Source organism: Notechis scutatus, chromosome Z (genome assembly GCF_049901735.1).
Source record: "Notechis scutatus isolate UNSWTSFEM ecotype Mainland chromosome Z, rNotScu1.2, whole genome shotgun sequence".
Lineage (NCBI taxonomy): Eukaryota > Metazoa > Chordata > Lepidosauria > Squamata > Elapidae > Notechis > Notechis scutatus.
In genome coordinates this window covers 82,134,819-82,150,143 of record NC_142025.1, presented here as the reverse complement: position 1 = coordinate 82,150,143, position 15,325 = coordinate 82,134,819, and the positions used below count along the sequence as shown (strand labels likewise).

Here is a 15,325-nt window from a genome sequence, read left to right as displayed (position 1 = left end):
GAACCTGCTGAATACCACCTCTGTACCAGTTCTATAGAGCCAGGCAGAACTGTAGCATCCCACCCCTGATTGCTAGGCATACCTAAGAGGTCATGATTTTAATAATAAGTAGCATTGCTTTCCATTCAGAAATATGTAAACATTGCTGTAGCTTTTCTTTCTGAGTCCCCTCATTATTCTATTGTATCAGAAACATAATGCATTTATTAGTATTTCCATCTATAGGAATAGGAAATGTTAGTTTTGATGGTGATGATAGAGGTGGTGCTAGGCTAGAATCCAAAACTCCTGCATTGTTTTCTGGCATTTCCTGCAAAACATTCTGGGAAGAGAAAATAGAGAAATTTCTTTATGAAAAGATGCATAGCAATCAATCAGCAATCAATAGCAACTATTTAGTAAATTTGTAGAATTTTAGTAAATTTAGTAAATTTGTAGAATTGCCCTTTTCAAAGCTCCACCCTCATGAATATACTATACTTTGATTATAACAATTTATTGAAAATTCTGTCATCTACATTTGCTCTTTCCTCCACCCTCAAATCTTCAAAAATAAAAGTTAAAGAAGCAGGAATCCAAAATCAAGCAGGGTTGGACCTGGCTAATACTTAGATGATAGACCACTCTGCAGAGTGGCAGGAGAGACTAGAAATTGAAACAAAATTCTGGAAGTTGAGAGTGGCAGTCACTTCTGCATTGCTGCAAAGAATATTACATCAATGGAATTGAATTTGACATGATGAACCTGTTTATTATGAAAGTATTATTTCTTTCTGAAGGATGATGAAGGAATTTATTACTGCAAATACTCTTGTTTGTATAGTAATTCACTTTTCCACATATTAGTCACTCCCAACAATTCAAATTCTTTTTATATACGTATTGATTTATGAAGGGAAGTTTTTAAAAATTTGCCTGTAAATGAAAATTAATCAGCATAGAGCGGGAAGGGACCTTGAAGGTCTTCTAGTCCAACCCCCTACTCAAACAGGAGACCCTATACTATTTCAGACAAGTGACTGTCCAGTCTTTTCTTAAAAATCTCCAGTGATGAAGCACCCACAACTTCTGAAGGCAAGCAGTTCCACTGGTTAATTGTTCTCACTGTTATAAAATTTCTCCTTAATTTCAGGTTGCTTCTCTCCTTGATTAGTTTCCATCCACTGATTCTTGTCTTGCCTATTGGTGTTTTGGAAAATAAGTTGGCCCCCTCTTCTTAGTGGAAGCCCCTCACATAATGGAATACTGCTATCATGTGACCAATATGTCTTCTTTTCTCTAGACTATCCATTCCCAATTCCTGCAACTATTCTTTATGTTTTAGTCTCCAGGCCTTTAATCATCTTAGTTGTTTTTCTCTCCACTTTTTCTAATGACTGTTTTTGTAATGTGATGACCAAATCACACTACGAAAGATTAGTAAACATTGACAGTATAGATTTCATCCTAATATGTAATGAACACAGAATTCTGTGGTGTGAAAAAAACCCAATTCTGTTGATTAATGTAATCCCCTTGTTTATATGAATCTTCTACTTTATACGAGGTAATATTCTTAAACCTGGAACATCTAACTGGAAGAAAATAAGAATATGAAATGTTTATATATAAATTTTGTCAACAGTAACAATATCCATTAATGAAAGTTATTATAAAGCTATGTTTCTACTATTATTGTTGATGTTTCTACTATTATTTTCTTTGATTGTTTCTGCATAATCTAGCTTAGATATGCATCCTTTTTTATAATATGCTACAAAAGTGAAAACCGGTCAGTCCTAGGGGAGATCAACCCTGACTGCTCTTTAGGAGGCCAGATCCTGAAGATGAAACTCAAATACTTTGACCACCTAATGAGAAAGAAGGGCTCACTGGAGAAGAGTCTAATGCTGGGAATGGTTGAGGACAAATGAAGAATGGGACAGCAGAGAATGAGATGGCTGGATGGAGTCACTGAAGCAGTCAGCATGAGCTTAAATGGACTTCGAAGGATGGTAGAGGACAGGAAGGCCTGGAGAAATGTTGTCCATGGGGTTGGACACGACTTCGCAATTAACAGCAACAACAAAAGTGAAAAACATTATTTCCTAAGTGCTCTTGGATGAAATGCTATATTTAAATGCATTAATGAATTTTAAAAAATTGAGAATACTAGAGTTCCTGGCATAGTCAGTATTACCACAAACTAATAATGTTTAGTTTTTCTCATTTTTTCATATTGTAGTCTGGCAAATTAAGATACATATCTTCAGATATTTGAGATGGAAAGAGACTATTAGAACACATATTCTATTTGTGTACAATATCTGACTATCTAGTAACTATGAATTACTACTTTTCATCTAGAAAAAGATAATGAATAGACTTTTTATCAACAGGCCATATTCCAGTATCTGAATTGGCTTTTGAATTTCGTGTATGCACCCACAAATTACGTCTGTTATTTCTGCTGGGTGGTGCAGCTGGATCTAAATCGTCTTGGAGGGATGACAATTGAAGAAGGCACACTCCGTCGATCCCAGGGAGACTGCACACTCTCAAGTAGATCCAGAGAAAGCCTTTGAACCGATGGGAGAGGAAAACGACCATTATAAGCTGCTATGAGGCTGGAACAGCTATCGGAAGAAAGAAGAGTTTGAAACGTGTGATCGTGCTGGGTGAGAAAACTTACTCTAAGCTATGGGATAAAGAACCCTCTAGAGAATAGTGGGGTAAAAGAGAGTCCTAAAGTTAGAAGTGGTTTTCTTCTAACACCTCTGGAGGGAAAGCGGTGAGGAAAGCTTTTTGACAAATTGAAAGCAGAATCATGGATTTACTGAAAGAATAAAAGGACTGAAAACCGGACTGGATCTATGGGAATAATTATAATTATAATATTCGACAGTGCAAGAACTGATAATTAGACTTTCTTCCTTGCTTTTTTCTATTTTTTTTCTTATATATAATTATAACCATAAAATACAAGGATTTTTAAACTCTCTGGGAATAGCGTAAGAGAAAGAAAGAGAAAGCAGAGCAACAATGCCACCTAAAGGCCAAAGTGAAAATAGAAGATAGGGGAGAAAAGGGGAGAAAAATACACGGAAAAATGACTTTGATTACATGAGAAAGAGAAGAAAAAATAATTTTGACTGGTGAATAAGATAGAGAGTGATCACTGGGAACTTTTGTCATAAACAAGTGCAGCTCTCGGAACTTAATGAAAATAAATTAGAGAACTGCGAACTGAATACTAAAAACTCCCCTCCCACTTGAATTATTAAATTTTTGTTTTTCATTTTCTCCTTTTTGTATTTTTAAACAAGCTCTGCGAATTCTCTTTTTGGAACTATAATAATTGATGCTTGAACTTTGAGGACTGAAGGGTCAATTTGGATTATAATGTGTTTTTTTCCCCTTTTTTCTCTTTTTTCATCTTTTTAGCTCTTTTCTCATAATATCTTTCCTTCATTATACTTCTTTCCTTTTTTGACTTTTTTATTATGAAAAGACTTGGATTAAGGTAACAAGAATATGAAGAAAATGAAATGAAACATTTTTTTCTTTTGGGTTACATTTGGACTTTTTTCTTCCTTTCTTTTCTCCTCTTTGTGGATTATAAAAATAAACATTCCAAGATGAAGAAACGACGTCTGCACCATCATCTGCCTCCTCCTCCTCTGCTGCCTCTAGCCCTGCTGGACAGAGAACAGTAGACTCAATGCTACAACAGGAAAAGGCTGCTACAATGCAAGCAGTGATAAAAGCATTGATACAAGTTGTACAAGAACAAATGGGGAGAGTAGAAGGGAAAGTAGAGAGCATACAACAAATGATAATAAAAAATGAAGAACGCATGCAAAAAATAGAAGAGAGAGTAGACTCAACAGAAAAAAAGGTAAGAGAGCTTGATTATAGATGGACATCAGCTGACTAAGATAAAGGGAAAATAATTATCTCATTAGAAATGGATTGAGCTGGTTATTATCTAAGATTCCAGAATATGGAGGAAGAAAGGGGGGAAAATTTAGCAGATATAATGGCAGAATTGTTGGCGGGGCTCTTAGAGGTGTCTAAAGAAAAGGTGCTGGCTCATATTGATGAAATATTTACAGTACAAACCAGATATGCAATGAGAAATAGATTGCCCAGAGAAGTTCATCTGAGATTCACTAAGAAAGCCATAAAAACAGAAATTCTGCAGTGCATGAGAGATGACCCCTTGAAATATAAGGAAAAAGGAGTAATTGTCCTAAAACAAATTCCGAGAAGAGTAAGAGATTTAAGGAAGGAATACCTGTTTCTGACAAAGTGTTTAATTAAAAAAGGGGTGAGTTTTAGATGGTTGATGCCAGAGGGAATATTGGTAACCTGGCATGACCAAATGCATATAATAGAAAACGCGGAGCAATTTTATGATCATTTAAGTGAGAAAGAGGAAGAAAGAGGGAGGGAGGAAGAAGAACTTAGATGACAAATGGAATATACAGAAGAGAAAGATAAGCAACAAAGAGAAGAGGAAAAAGACTGAGAGGAAAGAGCAATAAGACAAGGAACAAAACCCAAAGAACCAAGAGCAACAAAACCTAACTACAAGTAAAGTCATGGAGGAGAAAATAAAACTAATATCAATTAATATAAATGGATTGAATTCAACAATAAAAAGGAAAAGGACTTTCAATAAATTAGATAAATTAAAAATGGATATAATTTGTTTACAAGAAGTTCACATCAAAAAACAACACAACAAAATATTGGACTGTCCCAAAATTGGGAAACTATATACCTCCCTCTCACAACAAAGTAAAAGAGGAGTAGTGCTTTATATTAAAGAGACAATAAATGCAAAACAATTTTTTTACAGATGAAGAAGGGAGAGTGTTAATGGTGGAAATACAGATGAAACAGAAGCAAATACACCTAGTGGCAATATATGTACCAAACAATAACCAAGAGGACTTTTATGATAAACTCCACCAGAAAATAACAGAATTGGAATATGATAATATATATATTTTAGGAGATTTCGGTGCAATAGTGGATGTGGAACTGGATGTGGTGCAATAGTGGATGTGGAACTATAAACCCAAAAGAAAAACAAAAAGAACAGAAAAACATTACCAAAAACCTTTTTTTAAATGGTAGAAGAGATGGATATCCAGGATGCAGAATTAATTCAACAGAATTAACCAGATTTACAAGAAATAAATATTGAAACACTTGGGCAGATCATAATCCGATAAAAGTTACGTGGAAAGGACAAAAAAAAAGAGACCAAGATGGACAATGAATGATACAATATTGAAAAAAAAGGAATTTATTAAATACACAGAAAGAGAACTGGACTTAAAAAAAAAATAGAAAAGAAGAAGCATCACTTCAAAATGTATGGGACACAGTAAAAGCATATATTAGAGGATTAACTATAACATGTGGGTAAGAGAAATAGAAAAAGAAGACAAGCACAAAAGGTGTTAGAAGAGGAATATAAAAGACTGGAGAAGGAATTACAAAGAAACCCACCAAAAAAAAAGAACATAAAAAATCAAATAGACTTAACAAAACATAAACTGGATCTAATAGATAAACAAGATTTAGCACAAAAAATAAGAAGGGCCTAAACAAAACTTTTTTGAACATGCAAATAAACCAGGAATATGGCTGGCATATAGACTGAAAAAAAGAAAAAGAAAAGAAATGAATTACACAACTAATAGATGATAAAGGAATTCTATGTTACAGAAATGATGACAAAAAGGGAATAGTCCACAAATACTACAAAAAACTATATGATCAAGAGATAGTTTCAGAAAGGAAAATAAAACAATATTTGGAAAAAGCAGAACTACCTAAAGTTCCAGAAACAATTAAACTAATGTTAGAAGAAAGAATAACAAAGATGGAACTGACAGAGGCAATAAACAGACAAAATATTGGCAAAGCTCCAGGCCCAGATGGGTTACCGGCAGAATTATATAAAACTTTACAGAATTCTTTTGGTAATACAATGTTGGAAGTATTTAATGAAGTACTAATAGAGGTGAAAGTACCAAACTCATGGATGGAAGCATACATTACACTCATACCAAAAGAACAATCTGACCTGTAACAGATAAAAAAACTACAGGCCAATATCCTTATTGAATGCAGACCAGTGGTGGGATTCAAAAATTGTTGCCACCGGTTCAGTGGGTGTGGCTTGGTGGGCATGCTTTGCATGAGTGTACACACTTTGCGTGCACACACGCGCTGAACATGCACTTTGTGCAAGCGCAGAGGCATTTGTGCAGGTGCAGAGGTGTTCTAACTTGCCTCCTGCAAACCTGCACGATGCCGGTTGCTTCAGCAGCTGCCGCTCAGTGCTTTTTGTGCCACGCAAAGCAGCTGCGTTCAAATTCTGTCGATAAAAATGAGTATGGGAGCCCGGGCAGGCAGGTGGGCCCAACAGCAGAGCAGCAAAGAGAACCAGTTCTGTCTCTGCTGCTCATCGCTCCTGCGGCTCTCCAAAACCGGACAGAACCGGTCGAATACCACCACTGATGCGGACTATAAGATATTGCATCAATAATGGCAGAGAGGTTAAAGAGATTTCTGAATCAATTTATACACACGGACCAAAATGGTTTCTTACCTAAAATATCTTAAAAATAAAAGATAATATGAGAATAATCCTGAACACTTTGGAATATTATGAAGCACATACCAAGAAGCAAATGGCATTGATTTTCTTAAATGCGCAGAAGGCATGTGATAATGTGAACTGGCAATTTATGCTAGCACAACTGGAAGAAATGAACTTTGGGGAGAGGTTTACCAAAATGATTAAGGCAATATACTATAAACAAACTGCAAAGGTAATGGTAAATGGAGAAATGACTGGAAACATTAATATTAAGAAGGGAACAAGGCAAGGCTGTCCCTTGTCATCACTGTTATTTATATTGACATTAGAGGTATTAAATAGAAATATTAGACAAGATGAGATAAAGGGTATGGAAATAAAAAAGGAAAAAAATATAAACTATAGGCATTTGTAGATGATTTGGTTTTTATATTAGAAGAGCATTAGAAACAGGAGTTAAGTTAATAAAAAAATAGATAAGTATGGCGAAGTGGCAGGACTGAAAATAAATAAGGAAAAAACTAAGATTTTAGTAAAAAAATATTATAGAAAAACAGAAAAAAATTAATGGAAAGGCTAGACATCTAGATTACAAGGAAAGTAAAATACTTAGGGATTCAATTGACAGCAAGAAGTGTGACAATTAAGGAAGCCAACTACTATAAATTGAAACAAATTATGATAGACTTGGAAAAATAGAAAAACGTAAAATGTATCAAAAATGTTGATAAGCAGAATAGCAACAATTAAAATGAATATATTGCCTAAACTATTATACTTATTTCAAACAATTCCGATAAAACTGGAAAAAAAATATTTTAAAGAATTATATAGAATAATACCTAAATTCATATGGGAAAATGTTGCAGGATGCAAGAACTAGATGAGGGTTTGGGTACCCAATTGGGAATTATATTATCAAGCCTTGGTGTTAACATGGATGAAAGAATGGATTGTATTGAGAAATACAAGGCTATTGACAATGGAGGGGCATGATTTGCAATTGGACTGGCATGTGTTTTTATGGTATGGGAAAAGTAACATTCACAGTTACTTTCAAAGACATTATATAAGAAATGTTTTAGAACAACACTATTTGAAGATCCCAGTCTGGCTTTTGACAATGGAAGCACTTGTACATCCAAATGTTATTAAAATGAGTAATATTGTTAGATATAAAGACATACTGAATGAAAAGGGTGAGCTCAAAACTAAAACAAGAATTGAATGAACAAGGGATTGACATGCTTTGGTACTTATATACACAAATACAGTCTAGATATGAAAAAGATGTTAAAGCAGAGGGCTTCTATAAAGAATTGACAGAGTTGGATAAAATATTAACAGGAACAGAAAAAAATTGATTAAGAAATTGTATAGTTATCTATTGGGTATCAAGTTAGAAGAAGAACAACTGAAGGAGACAATGATAGCATGGGCAAAAAACATTGGCCATACTATAGAATTAGATAAATGGCAGAAGCTATGGGACAGGAATTACAAATTAACAATGTCAACAGCACATTAAAAAAATCCTGTATAAGATGGTCTATAGATGGCAGCTTGCACTGGCAAGGCTGGCAAAGAGGTTTAAAGACAAACCAAAAATGTTGGAAGTGTCATCAGACACCCGGAACATATTATCATATGTGATGGACATGTGCAGAAGCTAAAAGATATTGGGACTAAAATACATACCTGGTTGGAAAAGATGATAAAGCAACACACAGATTTAAAACCTGAAATCTTTCTTTTGGGGATGATACCTGAAACTTATAGTAAAGAAAAAACATATCTGTTTATACATATATTAACTGCAACTAGAATAGTATTTGCTCAAAACTGGAAAAGCGAGAAGATTCCGATAGAAGAGAATGTGATTAAGAAAATACTAGAATGTGCAAAAATGAATAGATTAACCTCAGCAATTAAAGAAAAAGAACAAACTGAATATTATATGATATGGGATTTATTTTATGAATGGTTGGAAAATAAAGATTGACAATGATATAGTAATAAGGAGCAATAATATAGTTATTGATATTATAGTAAGATATTTGTATTAATTATAATTGTACTGTATTGATTATTGCATAAAATGTTTGTACCCAGTCGACACACTGTTTAAATGGAAGATGGATTTGTAGTAAAAAATAAAATAAAAACTTATTAAAAAAATAGGTATGAGTCAGTTGCCAAGTATCACCTGACTATGGGAATGCTGCAACGGTCATTAAGTGTGAAAAACAGTCATAAGTCCCTTTTTCTAGTGCCATTGTAACGTGATGTACAGTCAAATGCATAGCAACTGACTTGCATTTATTATTATTGTTATTGTTATTGTTATTACCTTTATTGTCAGAGTACAACATGTGTACAATGAGATTGGTTGGGCCTCCCTTCGTGCACCCCCCCGCAGCACAACTCACATTTATGATGGTCACAGCATCCTGGGATCACGTGACCTAACCTCCCTTTTGCAACTGTGTGACAAGTAAAGTCACTGAGAGAGCCAGCTTCGCTTAATGATCGTCTGACTGACTTAAACAATGATCCACTTAACAGCGGTGGCAAGAAAGGTTGTAAAATGGGTCCAAGCTCACTGAACAGCTGTCTTACTTATCAATGAAGATTCGGCGAAACCAGATTCACTTAGCGATCGTTTCAGTTAGAATGGCACTGGAAAAAAGGACTTACTGTTTTTCACATTTAATGACAGTTGCAGCATCCCCATGGTTAGGTGATCCAGATTCAGACAGGAACACTTGGCAACTGAGTTATACTTATGATGGTCTGTGTCCTAGAGTCATGCGATCCCCCTTTGCGACCTGACCACCAAAGTCCACAGGGAATCCGGATTCACTTAATGACCATGTGACATACTTAAGAGCTGCAACTACTCGTTTATCAACAGTGGCAAGACCGGCAGTAAGGTGGGTGAAAACTCAATTTTTGTCATAAGTCAAGGACTATCTTTTTCTTCTCTGTATGGCAGCCTTGCCTAGTAAACTCCTTCCCTTTCTGGGAATTTCTCCTCTGTGTTAGAGGCACCAAAATAACCCAGTTGACATAAGGTTTCCTGCTGGAGCAGGGGGTTGGATTACATAACCTCCGATGTCCCTTCTAGCCCCAGATTGCTGTGCTGTTTCAAAGTATGAAGCTGCCAGGTGTTTGTGGTCCTTCCTTCTTCTTTTTCCCTCCCTCCTGCCCACCATCCATATCTCGTGCACTTTCCCTTCCCTTCCCTCCCTCCCTCCCTTTTCTTCTTTTCTTTCTTTCCCCCTTAGATGAAGCTGGCATACTTAGCCACCCCTGCTCTTTCCTTCTCTTACTTACCCTCTCCCCTTCCTTCTCCTAAAAAGCGTTCGGCTTTCCTAAAGCCATTTACCAACCCCTCCCCCCACCAAGATCACACTGTGGCTTATGGCTGTTGGCACTGGCAGCTAGCCAATTGGTTGGCGGCTAACTCCTCGGTAGCAAATAACCCACATGAACCATGCTTCGGTGAATTGGCAGTGTTGAAGCGCATGGGACAGAGGGGCCGTGGCCCATTGCCCAGGGCTAATGGGCAGCAGAAAAGTCAGAGGAGAATCGCCCAAAGAGGAACGCTGGTGGAGGAGGACGTGTGGCTAAAGGGAGACGAAAAGTTCCATTCCTTTGTGTCCCCTTGTCATCAGCATACCTGATATGTGTAAGTTGAATAGTGTAGGTGCCATTACAGAGCATTGTGAGAGACCGTTGTTTTATGTTATGTTGTCCTCCATTATTATTTGAAAGGGCCTATCACTTAGCATGTTTGTGATGACCCTGAGCGTAACACAAACGTAACAAAATCCAAAACATAAATAAATGTCCTTTAATGCCTCCATCTTGGCCCCATTGTTCAATAATTCTCAGTTGGAGATAAAACTTATTCAAAAATAGTCTTCAAAAGGAAGCAATACAGTCCGAACTTAATGAGCAGATAGAGGTGAAATAAAAAACCAAAACAAACTACAATGAAATAAATTCCACAACGGACCAGGATAAGTAATTACCAACATCAAAGAGATAACAAGGCACAGTCTGTTGGAAGGACGCCAACCAAGATAACTTCAGCCCAAAATAAAACATGCTTTGCTTCTGGCAACGCCGTGTTTTAATCATCTCTCTTATATACTATTCTCCCCAGCTGCAACCAATGAGGGGGATCATGGCCGCTCCCTCTCTTGTAAGCCAAGTTGTTTCCTTCTCCGTTCCTCCCTACGTGTCCTAGGATGAAGAAGGGATGGGACTGGTTATTCCTCTGACTGCCCAGCCAACCTCTGCCCTTCCCCAGCCTCTTTCACAACCTCTGGAGCCACACCTCCACTCCCTGTCAGCTGTTCCTCCTCTCCCTCAGAGGGCATGACAATGTTATTAATTAGTTGATAATTTTTTACAGGAGATAATATGGCACAGTTTGTATAACAACCCATTCCTCCAAACTATATCATATGACATAGTTATATGGACAAACATGGCTGTGGTTTTCAGGCCACATCGGATTCCTACTTCAATATAGCCTGTTAGTTTAGCACTTGATTTTGTTGGAAGCTGGCTTGTTCCATGGGCCGATATAATTAATCTTTCTAGGACAGTGGTGGCTAACCTTTTGGGCTCCTTGGCCAAAAATTGCGCACACGCGTGCATGCCAGCACCCAGAGAGCAATGCGTGTGGGCTCCCCCCATGCTCCCTGCGCATGTGCGCATAACCCCCCGCACGTGCCATGTGTCTCTGTGCATGAGCACCTGATCCCCTGTGCACCATGCATCTCTGGATATGTGCATGATCCCCTTGTGCACCCCGTGCATCTCTGTGCATGCATGCACATCTTCCACATCCCTGTACCCCCTGCACATGCATGCCAGATACCCAACAATCAGCTGTCAGGCAGGCGGTGTGCATGCATGCACAGTGGTGCTCTTCCAGGTGATATCTCGTGTACTGGCAGAAGTGGCTCTGCGTGCCACTTCCGGCACACATGCTACAGGTTTGCCATCATGGCTTTATGTGAACAAAAGCTGGTGTATCAATACAAAGACTGTAGGCAGCCACTGCTACATGGATCTGGAGTATATGACTCTTAAATGTAGACCCATATATCTTCCATGGGAATTCAGCATGGTTTTGATTACTGCAGTCTATATCCCACCTGATGCCAATACTACCATAGCTTTGGGATTCTTGTATAATGTTAGAAATCAGCAGAATAAGTATCCTGATGCTGCACATATCATAGTGGGGGACTGTAATCAAGCTGATTTAAAAGCAGTGCTCCCTAAATTCTATCAGCATGTTAAGTGTGCTATTAGAGGAGCAAACATATTGGACAAAGTATATATTAACATCAAACATGGCTATAAGGTTACACCATTACCACATTTGGGACAATCAGACCATATGTCACTGCTTTTAGCATACATGCCTATAATAAAGACAGTGAAAACTTGGCCAGAAGATGCTTCCCAACAACTTCAGAATTGTTTTCAGAACACAAATTGGTACATCTTTTACCACCCTGACCTAGAGGTGCACACTGCAACTGTTCTGTGCTATATCAAACACTGCACAGATACTATCACTGTGGATAAACGTATTAGGATCTATCCCAATCAGAAACCTGGACGACCAAGAAAGTCCAGCGCCTCTTGCATGATAGGATCAAGGCCTTTAGGTCCAGTGATGGGGCAAGATACAGTGTTGCCAGAGCTAATCTGAAGAAAGGTATTCGGAAGGCCAAGACTGATTATAAGAGGAAGATTGAGGATAATTCTTAAAGCAATAACATGAGGCAGGTGTGGCGAGGGATTCAACAAATTACCAACCATCAACTGACCAATGTCATCCCTGCTGAGGGAGATGCTTCATTGGCAGAGGAACTGAATCATTTCTTTGCTCGCTTTGAAGCAGAGACATCAGAGACAGCTAAAATACAGCCAACAGCCAATTGTAGCCCCCACCTCATTGTGGAGGAACAGGAGGTGAGGAGCATTCTGAGGACTGCGGACCCTAGAAAGGCTGTCGGTCCTGACATTATCTCTGGCCGAGTACTTAAAGACTGTGCTGATCAGTTGGCTGGAGTCTTTACCAGGATTTTCAATCAGTCTTTATCCCAGTACACTATTCCATCTTGTTTGAAGACTTCCACCATTGTTCAGCTGCCAGAGAATAACCTCAACGATTACATACCAGTGGCACTCACTCCTATCATCATGAAGTGCTTTGAGAAGTTCGTCTGCCGGCACATCATTTCTGGTCTTCCTCATACATTTGATAAACACCAGTTTGCATACAGAAGAAATACTTCTACAGAGGATGCTATAGCCATCACTCTTCACACTGCTCTGACTCATCTAGAACAGTGGGGGCGGGGGCTATGTGAGGATGCTTTTTGTAGATTTTAGTTCTGCATTTAACACAATTTTCCACATAGACCAGTGTGTAAACTTATGGATCTTGGACTTTCTTATTCAATCTGCCTTTGGATTAAGGATTTCCTGTCTGGCCGCTCAGAAGGTCAGATTAGATAATCATATCTCTTCAGCCCTTATTCTAAACGCTCAGAAGGTCAGATTAGATAATCATATCTCTTCAGCCCTTATTCTAAACACTGGTACACCACAGAGTTGCATGTTGAGTCCCTTACTCTATACTTTTTATATGCATGACTGCATTCCCATTCACACTAGTAATACTATTACTAAATTTGAAGATGATATATCAGTAGTGGGGGGGATGAGTCTGCCTACCAAGATGAGGTGGACCGGTTGCTTTTGTGGTGTAGAGACAATAATTTGGTCCTCAACACCAATAAGACCAAGGAGCTTATAGTGGACTATAGAAGGAATGGATCAGACATCCAGCCCTTGCTTTTCAATGGAGACCGAGTGGAGCAAGTGGCCAGTTTAAGTTTCTGGGTGTTACCATAAAAGAGGGCTCACATTGCAGCACTGGTCAAAAGGGCCCAGCAGAGATTATACTACCTGAGACTTCTCAGAAAACAACTGAATGAAAAACTGCTGGTGACCTTCTACTGCTGCACTATAGAGAGTATCTTAACTTACTGCACCTCTGTATGGTTTGCCAATTGCACAGTGGCAGATAGGAAAGCACTCCAGAGGGTTAATGTCATTGCCCAGAAGATCATTGGTTGCCCTCTCCCCTCTTTGGAAGAGCTTTATAGCTCCTGCTGCCTTAAGAAAGTTCAAAGATCCATCTCATCCTGGGAACCCTTTTTTTGAACTATTATCATCTGGCAGATGGTACAGAATAATAAAAACAAGGACAAATAGGCTGAAAAACAGCTTCTATCCCAGGGCAGTAGCTCTTTGGAATTTTGCTGTATAGTGCAATATTAATGCAATATCAAGGATTTTCAATTCAATGTATAGAATGTGAAGGATGTGTGTTTGTGTTTATTTTCATAGCCATAATATACACTGAAGATGGTATTTAATTTCGTTGTACGAAGTGCAATGACAATAAATTAAACTAAACTAAAACCTCAGGTGTTTTATTTGTCTGAGCCAAGCTTGTCAGCTTCAGCTCCTTACCTATTCTGTTGCTTATTTGGAGTTTCTGGCTGCTATAAATTTTGAGTCTACATTCAGAGCATTTTTCCAAATTTCGCACAGAGGAAAAAACTCGAACTACTAATCACTTTCTATTTTAGATTATCGGAAGAGTTGCGGAGCGAGTGCAAATGAAACGCTTTAGTATTATGAATGTTTCTAAAAGGAATAGGTCGGGACTGGGATAACACCATCACTTTTCTCTATAGACCGAATATAAATGATTGAAAAGATCTGTCACCTGATTGGTGGTCGCGAGGGTGCGCGATGTTGACTGTGCTCGCTAGGAGGAGGAAAAAGAGGCTTCCCGCTCTGGAGCAAGATTGGGCGGCGCGATGTGACGGTTTCTGCCACTTCCATCCGGGGCAGAGGAGGGGTGCTGTCTTTCCCCGCCTCCGCCTATGCCGGCTCCGTGAGGGTAATTCCTGGTTCCCCCCCCCCCTCTTTGAGGTGTCTGCCAGTTTGCCTGCGTGTTCGCCATTCTTTCGAAGCAACCACGGTGAAGAAGAAGAAGAAGAAGAGGCAGTTGGAAGCCGAAGCGGGCGACCACAACGGGTGAGGAAAAGAGAGGCGGAAGGAACTGTAGCTGTTTTTGCGTCGCGGTCTTGGGTGAGGCAGTCTAGAGAGGCCCGGCCGCCAGACGGCTCTCGGGGCCTTAGTTGACGGCTGCTGCCTTCAAATACTGCGGGCTTCAGAAACTCGCTCTCGCCTTCCCCATGTCTCCCATGGGATGAAGGGTGCAGGTTAAGTTCGTGTGTGTGCGAGATCTGATGGGGAATCCCGCTAGAGATACAGAGGAGGGGGCAGGACTTGAGGCCTTGGGTGGCCTTTCTCCCCCACCCCGGAGCTTGCAGTCTGATAAATTAGGCCGAAGGGAAGGAAAAGGAAAAGAAACGCCCCAGTGCTCGGTATCGCCCATAACGACGCATAGGCAGAGAAATACTCCACCGAGATAGGGGAACATTGGACAGTAATCGGCATAGCGTGTATGGATTAACGCGTGCGCCGCAGCGCTGACCTTAACTGTCATTTCCTTCCAGCTTTGACCCCACGTGCACTCCAGATTTTCGCTTGTTCAGACTGAAACAATGCACGTGGTTATGAAAGGAAAATCCATATCACAGAGTGATG

The 15,325-nt window shown here is 38.9% G+C and overlaps 1 protein-coding gene and 1 long non-coding RNA gene across 2 annotated transcripts in view; one reads left to right on the top strand and one right to left on the bottom strand.

Moving 5' to 3' along the window:
- Positions 1-199: 199 nt before the first annotated feature.
- LOC148128947 (uncharacterized) lies at positions 200-14,568 on the bottom strand. Its single transcript, XR_015745709.1, has 3 exons — positions 14,436-14,568; positions 8,300-8,367; positions 200-322 (listed from the first exon to the last, which is right to left on the bottom strand). It is a non-coding gene; the product is annotated as an uncharacterized LOC148128947 (long non-coding RNA).
- Positions 14,495-15,325, top strand: part of UBA6 (ubiquitin like modifier activating enzyme 6) — an 84,867-nt gene continuing 84,036 nt past the window's right edge. The window contains exon 1 of the mRNA XM_087945835.1: positions 14,495-14,749. The gene's annotated coding sequence lies outside the window, so the exon portion shown is untranslated. The remainder of the gene's footprint in view (positions 14,750-15,325) is intronic.